General features: G+C 40.1%; 1 long non-coding RNA gene across 1 annotated transcript; it reads right to left on the bottom strand.

The window, feature by feature from the left end:
- Positions 1-2833: 2833 nt before the first annotated feature.
- On the bottom strand, positions 2834-7978 carry LOC124104485 (uncharacterized). The gene is made up of 2 exons (XR_006855441.2): positions 7418-7978; positions 2834-3476 (listed from the first exon to the last, which is right to left on the bottom strand). It is a non-coding gene; the product is annotated as an uncharacterized LOC124104485 (long non-coding RNA).
- Positions 7979-8665: the final 687 nt, after the last annotated feature.

Raw genomic sequence — 8665 nt, 5'->3', positions numbered from 1 at the left:
CTCCAGAATGCTTTTTCTTTAAGCAAGGCTCAGCTAAATTGGTCAGTGACTAACAAAGGATTACTTGAAAGAGTTCTTCAAAAGCTTCCTGTTCCAAATACCTCTTCCATATTATACCACTAACAATCATCAGTCTTTTTCTTCCAAGTACTGGGGATTGAACTCAGGGGCACTTTACCACTAAACCACATGATCTGATCCTTTTTTTAATTGAGACACAAAATTGTTGATGGTGATCTCAAACTTGCCATCCTCCTGCCCCAAACTTCTGAGTTACTGGGATTACAGACACGTACCACCATGCCAAGCAAGTACTGTCCTTTCCTAAAAGGCACATAAACCTGGGAGGGCAGTGTGGTTTCAATCATGCCAGCCAGCTGAATGCCAGCTAACTGCATAACAATGCCTACATGCAGCATGATAGGAACGTTCTGATCAAGCAAAAGTGAAAGGACTACAGCCCAGAAAGCAAAGAGTAGGAAGAAAGAAGGGCCTCAAAGAAGCTGGGTATGAACTAACTTCAGAGGTTGGCCTGGACTGGCAGGAATCTAGTCAGCAGGGGGGCCACTGGCAGCAGACAAAAGGATGCTTGCCACTACATTGTCAGAATGTAGTGATGGAGAGTATGGCTACAGAATGCGAGAGTAGAGGGGAAGTAATGCAAGAAGAGATATGTAAGGGGCTTAATAAATTCAGATATTCATGAGGGTAGACAGGGAATGAAACAATCAGAAGAAAGGACAGAGGCAAAGACTGGTCTGAAGAAGTGGTCATTGAGTGTCAGAAGTTAGCCCTCCCCGATATTACCAAAAGTTCTCTATAGGTTTAATGCAATGCCAATCAAAATCCCAACGGCATTTCTTGTAGAAATGGATAAAGCAATCATGAAATTCATATGGAAAAATAAAAGACCCAGAATAGCAAAAGCAATTCTAAGCAGGAAGTGCGAATCAGGCGGTATAGCGATACCAGACTTAAAACTATATTACAGAGCAATAGTAACAAAAACAGCATGGTACTGGTACCAAAACAGGCGGGTGGACCAATGGTACAGAATAGAGGACACAGAGACTAATCCACAAAGCTACAACTATCTTATATTTGATAAAGGAGCTAAAAGCATGCAATGGAGGGAGGATAGCATCTTCAACAAATGGTGCTGGGAAAACTGGAAATCCATATACAACAAAATGAAACTGAATCCCCTCCTCTCGCCATGCACAAAAGTTAACTCAAAGTGGATCAAGGAGCTAGATATCAAATCAGAGACACTGCGTCTGATAGAAGAAAAAGTTGGCTCCGATCTACATATTGTAGGGTCAGGCTCCAAATTCCTTAATAGGACACCCATAGCACAAAAGTTGATAACAAAAATCAACAAATGGGACTTACTTAAACTGAAAAGTTTTCTCTCAGCAAGAGAAACAATAAAAGAGGTAAATAGGGAGCCTACATCATGGGAACAAATTTTTACCCCTCACACTTCAGATAGAGCCCTAATATCCAGAGTATACAAAGAACTCAAAAAATTAAACAATAAGAAAACAAATAACCCAATCAACAAATGGGCCAAAGACCTGAACAGACACTTCACAGAGGAGGACATACAATCAATCAACAAGTACATGAAAAAATGCTCACCATCTCTAGCAGTCAGAGAAATGCAAATCAAAACCACCCTAAGATACCATCTCACTCCAGTAAGATTGGCAGCCATTATGAAGTCAAACAACAACAAGTGCTGGAGAGGATGTGGGGAAAAGGGTACTCTTGTACATTGCTGGTGGGACTGCAAACTGGTGCGGCCAATCTGGAAAGCAGTATGGAGATTCCTGGGAAAGCTGGGAATGGAACCACCATTTGACCGAGCTATTGCCCTTCTTGGACTTTTCCCTGAAGACCTTAAAAGAGCGTACTACAGGGATACTGCTACATCGATGTTCATAGCAGCACAATTCACAATAGCTAGACTGTGGAACCAACCCAGATGCCCTTCAATAGATGAATGGATAAAAAAAAATGTGGCATTTATACACCATGGAGTATTACGCAGCACTAAAAAATGACAAAATCATAGAATTTGCAGGGAAATGGATGGCACTAGAGCAGATTATGCTTAGTGAAGCTAGCCAATCCCTAAAAAACAAATACCAAATGTCTTCTTTGATATAATGAGAGCAACTAAGAACAGAGCAGGGAGGAAGAGCAGGAAGAAAAGATTAACATTAAACAGATACATGAGGTGGGATGGAAAGGGAGAGAAAAGGGAAATTGCATGGTAATGGAGGGAGACCCTCATTGTTATACAAAATTACATATAAGAGGTTGTGAGGGGAATGGGAAAATAAACAAGGAGAGATATGAATTACAGTGGATGGGGTAGAGAGAGAAGATGGGAGGGGAGGGAGGGGGGATGGTAGAGGATAGGAAAGGTAGCAGAATACAACAGTTACTAATAGGGCATTATGTAAAAATGTGGATGTGTAACCGATGTGATTCTGCAATCTGTATTTGGGGTAAAATTGGGAGTTCATAACCAACTTGAATCTAATGTATGAAATATGATATGTCAAGAGCTTTATAATGTTTTGAACAACCAATAAAAAAAAATTAGAAAAAAAAAAAAAGAAGTTAGCCCTCCCTCAGCTTATAACATCTTTCAACATTTTGCTTTTTTCTTCATCCTTTGCTGCTCACACACCATCTTGTCCCCATTCTCAGCTACTTGTCTGAGAAGCAGACAGTCACGCAAGATATGTGGTCTCACACCTTTTCATGCCAGTGTTGGGCTGTGACCCAGCCTCACCCCAAATTGCACTAAAAAATGAAAAAATTATTTCATCTCTCTTTATTGTAAAAACATTATGATATTAATTAAATTCCAGGAGGTTCTGGGCTGGTCTTGTTTGGTCTCCAGTGCTTTAGGTGAGGCAGTAGTAGGAGCTACTGTGTGACAGTCAAAGGCCTATATCAAACCATGGGTATATCCCCAGGTGTGACAGAGCATGGGCTCTGTCTCTTACAAAGAATGGAGGTGAAAACAAACTGCTCTGAGAAGACAATTGAGCAAGAGGTTCTAGTACCAGAAGTATCTGGTAGAAAAGTGGGGAAGGTGAAGGACGGGGATCTTCCACTCCTTTCCTTTCTGCTATTATTGAAGGGTAGAGGCACATGACCCAGGAAAGGGCCAAAGAAGGTAGCAGTTACTGGGATCCCATTAGCGGTTGGACCATTCCAGGGCTGGTCAAATGGTATTGTCGGGGCGGGGGGGGGGGGGGGGGGGAATGATGGCCATAAGAATGGAGACAAACTTTTCCAATTTCTGTGCAGCTTGTTTTCCAGCCTCTAATACTTCCTCATGAGTCGTCTTTTCCAGGCTTTCATAATCCATGATGACCATGTTAGTGATAAGGGAGAAGCCAAAGACTCGAAGCCCACAGTGCCATGCAACTATAACTTCTGGTACTGTGCTCATCCTGATTTGGAAAAAGAGAGAAATAAACTGTTTGAGATCCACAAATGACTCGTCCTCACCTTTGAGACTATCTTTTTTTCTTTTTAGGGGGAGGATGGGGTGGGCTGGGAGCATACCAGGAATTGAACCCAGGGGTTCTTAACCACTGAGCCACATCCCCAGCCCTTTTTAAAACATTTTTATTTGGAGACAAGGTGTCACTGAGTTGCTTAGGGCCTTGCTAGGTTGCTGAGGCTGGCTTTGAATTTGCAATCCTCTTGCCTCAGTCTCCTGAACCCTTGGTGCACAGGCATGCACCACCATGCCCAGCTAGACTATCATTCATAACTTCATTGAGAATTTAAAAATTCACCAGGGGCAGTGGCACATACCTGTAATCCCAGCAATTTAGGAGGTTGAGGCAGAAGGATCTCAAATTCGAGGCCAGCCTGAGAAACTTATTGAAACCATGTTTCAAAGTGAAATATAAAAAGGGTTGCAGATGGAACAGGAGTTATAGCTCAATTGGTAGAGCGCTTGCCTTGCATGCAAAAAGTCCTGGGTTCCATCCCCAGCACCACAAAAGAAAAAAAAAGGGGGTGGTGGTTGGGGGTATATAGCTCAGTGATAGAGCACCCTTGATTCAATCCCCAGTACTGAGGAGATAGGAAGGAAGAAGAGAGAAAAAGAACAAAAAACTTCAGTGTTTCTCTTTCATGCTCAAAATAGAACCCAAACTTCTTACCATAATACCTGCCTGTGTTTCCAAGCCTGCATTTCCAACTTTGTCTATCATTTCCCTATTCTTTCCGCTCTAATAACATTGGCCTTCCTATTGTTACTAAACTGCTAAGTTCCCTCAGAACTTTCATGTTAGCTATAATTCCTGAACAATCTTACCTCATCATTGCATTGCTCACTATCTACTCATTCAGGCCTCTCTGGGGAGGACTTCCCTGAACCAACCTATTTGAAATCACTTGTCCCTTTATTATCTTCTTTTCATTTCTTTTATTTTAAACTGCCATATTGAATACTATAAAATTCACCCATTTCAAGTATATGGTTCAATAATATTTTTGGTAAGTTTATTCGATTTTATTTGTTGCCACTATCACCATCAGTCACTTTTGAAATATTTTCATGCCTGGAAATAAGATCTCTATGCCATTTATATCAATTACTATTTCCACCCTTAGCCCCAGGAACCCACTAATCTACTTTTTGTCTCCACATGTCTTTTCTGAACATTTTATATAAGTAGAATCATACAATACATGGTTCCTTATATCTGGATTTTTTACATAGTATTATGATTTAGATGAGGTGTCCTCCAAAAGTTTATCAGACAATACAAGAATTTTCAGAGGTAAAATGAGTAGACTGAAGTGTAACCATTATCAGTGGATTAATCTGTATCAGTGGACTGAAGTGGATTAAGTGGGTGGTACCCGTGGGCAGATAGGATGTGGTCGGAGGAAATAGGTCAGTGGGGGCATACCTTTGGAGTTATATTTTGTCCCCCAACCTCCTTCCTTATTGCCATGTCCTTAACTGCTTTCCTCCACGGCATCCTTCCACCATGATGTTCCACTTCACCTCTGGCCCAGAGCAATGGAGTCAGCCATGTGTAGACTGAGATTTCCGAAACCATGAGCCCCAGATAAACTTTTTTTTCTTTACATTGTTCTTGTCAGGTCTTTTGGTCACTACAAGGAAAAAGCTGAATAAAACTCATGGTGTGTTTTAAGGTTCATCTATGATATAGCATGTGTTAATAATGTGTTCCTTTTATTGATGAATAGTATTCCATTGTGTGTGTGTGTGTGTGTGTATATATATAAAATATATTTTGTCTATTCAGTTGCCAATTGGACATTGCAGGTTTTATCTTTTATGAGTAATGTTGCTGTGAATGTTTTTGTGTATTTAAACGGTTTTTGGGGGTAGAAACTTACAAGTAAAATTGCTGGGTCATATGATAGTTTTGTGCTTAATGTTTGTGAACCTGCCAAAATATTTTCCAAAGTGGTTACATCATTTACATTCCAACTAGCAATGAATAAGTGTTTTTTGCTTCTTTGCATCCTTACCACCATTTTTTTGATATTCATCTTATTTATTCTAAGGAGTGGGAAGTAATATTTCATTGTAATTTTTAAAAAATGTATATTATATAAACAAGCTTCTTTTAAATTTAAGTCAATATACATAACTGGCCTAAAATTTCAATAAAACAATAAATTTTAAAACCTTTTGGAAAGTCATTTCCTTAAAAGTAATTTTCCTAGGACAGTAACCAAATGTAATATTTCCCAACACCACCATAATTGGACGGGCTCCAATAAGTTGGAACAGTATGTTCCTTTCCCACTGAAAGTTTACACTAAGGGTTGTTAAATATAAACTCTACAAGGAAAAGAACCTTGGTATTGCTTTCTCTTAGTAGTACAGGAGAAAAACTCAGCCTAGTTATAAGAAAACTGCAGTATGAGTTCAGAATATTGTAACAAATTAAGCTAGTGTGAATGACTCATATTTTATTCTAGAGCCCTTACATATAAAATCCCCAGGTTAATGTTTGTATTATCAGCTAGAGGATTAGTTTACATGACATAGAATGACTTATGCAAAGTATAATGTACTTAGCATTCTGCTACTATGAAAACAAGAACAGCCTAGACAGGAGAAAAACAACAGGACTATAAGTTATACACACAGTAATGTCAAGAGTCCCCACCACTTATGTTGTAAAACATTTCACTTAAAAATGTCAATACCAGGGATTGGGGTTGTGGCTCAGCAGTGGAGTGCTTGCCTCAAACATGCGAGGCACTGGGTTCGAGACTCAGCACCACATAAAAATAAATAAACAAAATAAAGGTATTGTGTCCATCTACAACTAAAGTAAGTAAGTAAGTAAATAAATAAATAAATAATGTCAATACTAGTCAGGTGCAGTGGCCCAGTGCCTGTAGTTCCAGCTACCCAAGAAACTGAGGCAGGAGGATTGCAAGTTTGAGGACAGCCTGGACAACTTAGTGAGACTGTTTCAGAATAAAGAATTTAAACTGCTGGGGATATAGCTCAGGGGTAAAACACCCCAGAATTTCATCCCCAGTAGGGCAAGAAAATAAATAGTTTCAACACTACAATATATAAAATAGCTACTATAAATACATAAAGTTTACTTCATAGCTGTCAGTTTACTCTTCTTCAGTTAACCCTAAGTTACATTTAGATGAGGCGTCCTCCAAAAGTTCATCAGACAATACAAGAATTTTCAGAGGTGAAATGAGTAGATTGAAGTGTAACCTTTATCAGTGGATTAATCTGTATCAGTGGACTGAAATGGATTAAGTGGGTGGTAACTGTGGGCAGAAAGGATGTGGTCGGAGGAAGATGAAAGATATTCAGGAGATGAAAGACAGTCAAGCCAGGTATGCTGGTGACTTCCTTAGTTACATCTACTTGGAAGGCTGAGATGGGAGCAGTGCTTGAGCCTTGAAATTTGGGGCCAGTATGGGCAAAATAGCAAGACCCCACCTCAAAACCAAAATGAATAAGTCAACATTTTATCCCAATGATACATGGTCAGACTTAATAGCCCCAACTGTTAAACATTTGGAGCAAGTCATAACCAGTTTCATTGCAAAAAGACCCATACACATGTATTTATCAACTCTAGTACCTTTATAGCACCCAAGTCAGCAACATACAGGAACTTGATCATGAGAATAAATGTCACCGGCCCTTTCTGCAAATTGTCCCTCTGGAGTAACAGTGTGAACAGTCACTTTTCACATTGACTAAGGAAAAACGGAATGAAAAGTACAAATGCAACATAGTATAAACAATCTTTTGCAAAAAAAAAAAAAAAAAAAAAAAAAAAGTCACAAATTAAGCCAAAGTATTTCATAGAAATTACTATAAACAGCCTTCACTTATATTCGCTATACCCACACAGAGCAAGCCAGCTGGATGTCCTTGAGCACAATGGTGATCCTCTCCCTGGGGATGGCACCCAACCTGCTACAGCAGCCACACAAAACCTCCAGGTAGCTTCCCTAGCTCCCGCTGGGGTGCTCTAAAGCCTCCAGTCGGTTTTGAAATCCTGCACGATCTCCTTCCACCGTCTCTCCAAAGGTAGCCCTTAATGCTGGATGGATTTCAGGTAATGACGAAATCTCTCCAAACGCCTCATTCCCGTAGTCAACAGGTTTCTTCACTCGGGAAACAGAAGGGAGCGCTTTTCCTGGCAGCTATAGCGGCCCATCCCCTTGTTTCGGCTATTTTCTTCCTGTGTTCTTTCTTTCTCCCTCCTGTTGCTCCCCTCCCCTGTTTTCTTCTTTTTTGTTGTACTGGGGATCAAACCCAGGGCCTCCCTAGGTAAGGGCTCTGCCAACTAGCTACATCCCCAGTCCATTTTCTTTCAGCCCACATCTTGGACCATTTATAGGACCTCCTGATTGTTCAGCTGTGCAATGAAAAGCTACATTCACAGAGCAAATAAAAGAGGCTCCTCTGAGGAGGGGACAAAGCGTTCTGTTCTGTTTCATTGCAGTTAACTTGCTTTTCCTCCTCCTCCTCCTCCTCCTCCTCCTCCTCCTCCTCCTCCTCCTCCTCCTCCTCCTTCTTTCTTCTTCTTCTTCTTCCTTTTTTTTTAAATTTTCTTGTACTGGGAATTGAACTCAGGGGTGCTTTACCACTGAACTACATCCCCAGTCCTTTTTTTTTTTTTTTTTTTTTTTTGGTTGCGGTTGTTTCAATATATTTTTTTTATGTTGGTGGACCTTTATTTCATTTGTTTATTTATATGTGGTGCTGAGAATTGAACCCAGTGCCTCACACGTGCTAGACAAGTGCTTTACCACTGAGCCACAACCCCAACCCCCTTTTTATTTTTTATTTTGAGACAGGGTCTTGCTAAATTTCTGAAAGTCTTGTTAAGTTGCTGATGCTGACTTTGAGTTTGAGATCCTCCTGTCTCAGCCTCCAAGTCACTGGGAATATAGGCAAATGCCACAACACTTGCTTCCTTCTATCACTTTCTATTCCCTTGCATTGATTCTTTTTTCCTTGACATTTATCATTACTTTTGATTTTTTTTTATATTTGCATTTATTTTAGTGTGACTCTCCTAATTTAGTGTGAACTCTGATGGCAGGAACATTGTTTTATTCTTATCCATGCCCTAACACCTAGACCGTT

The sequence above is a fragment of the Marmota monax genome, unplaced genomic scaffold (assembly GCF_021218885.2).
Source record: "Marmota monax isolate L192 unplaced genomic scaffold, Marmota_monax_Labrador192_F-V1.1 WCK01_AAM20220418_F8-fsc00001, whole genome shotgun sequence".
NCBI lineage: Eukaryota > Metazoa > Chordata > Mammalia > Rodentia > Sciuridae > Marmota > Marmota monax.
Note: the sequence above shows the minus strand (reverse complement) of the source record. Positions and strands in the feature narration are given on the sequence as shown.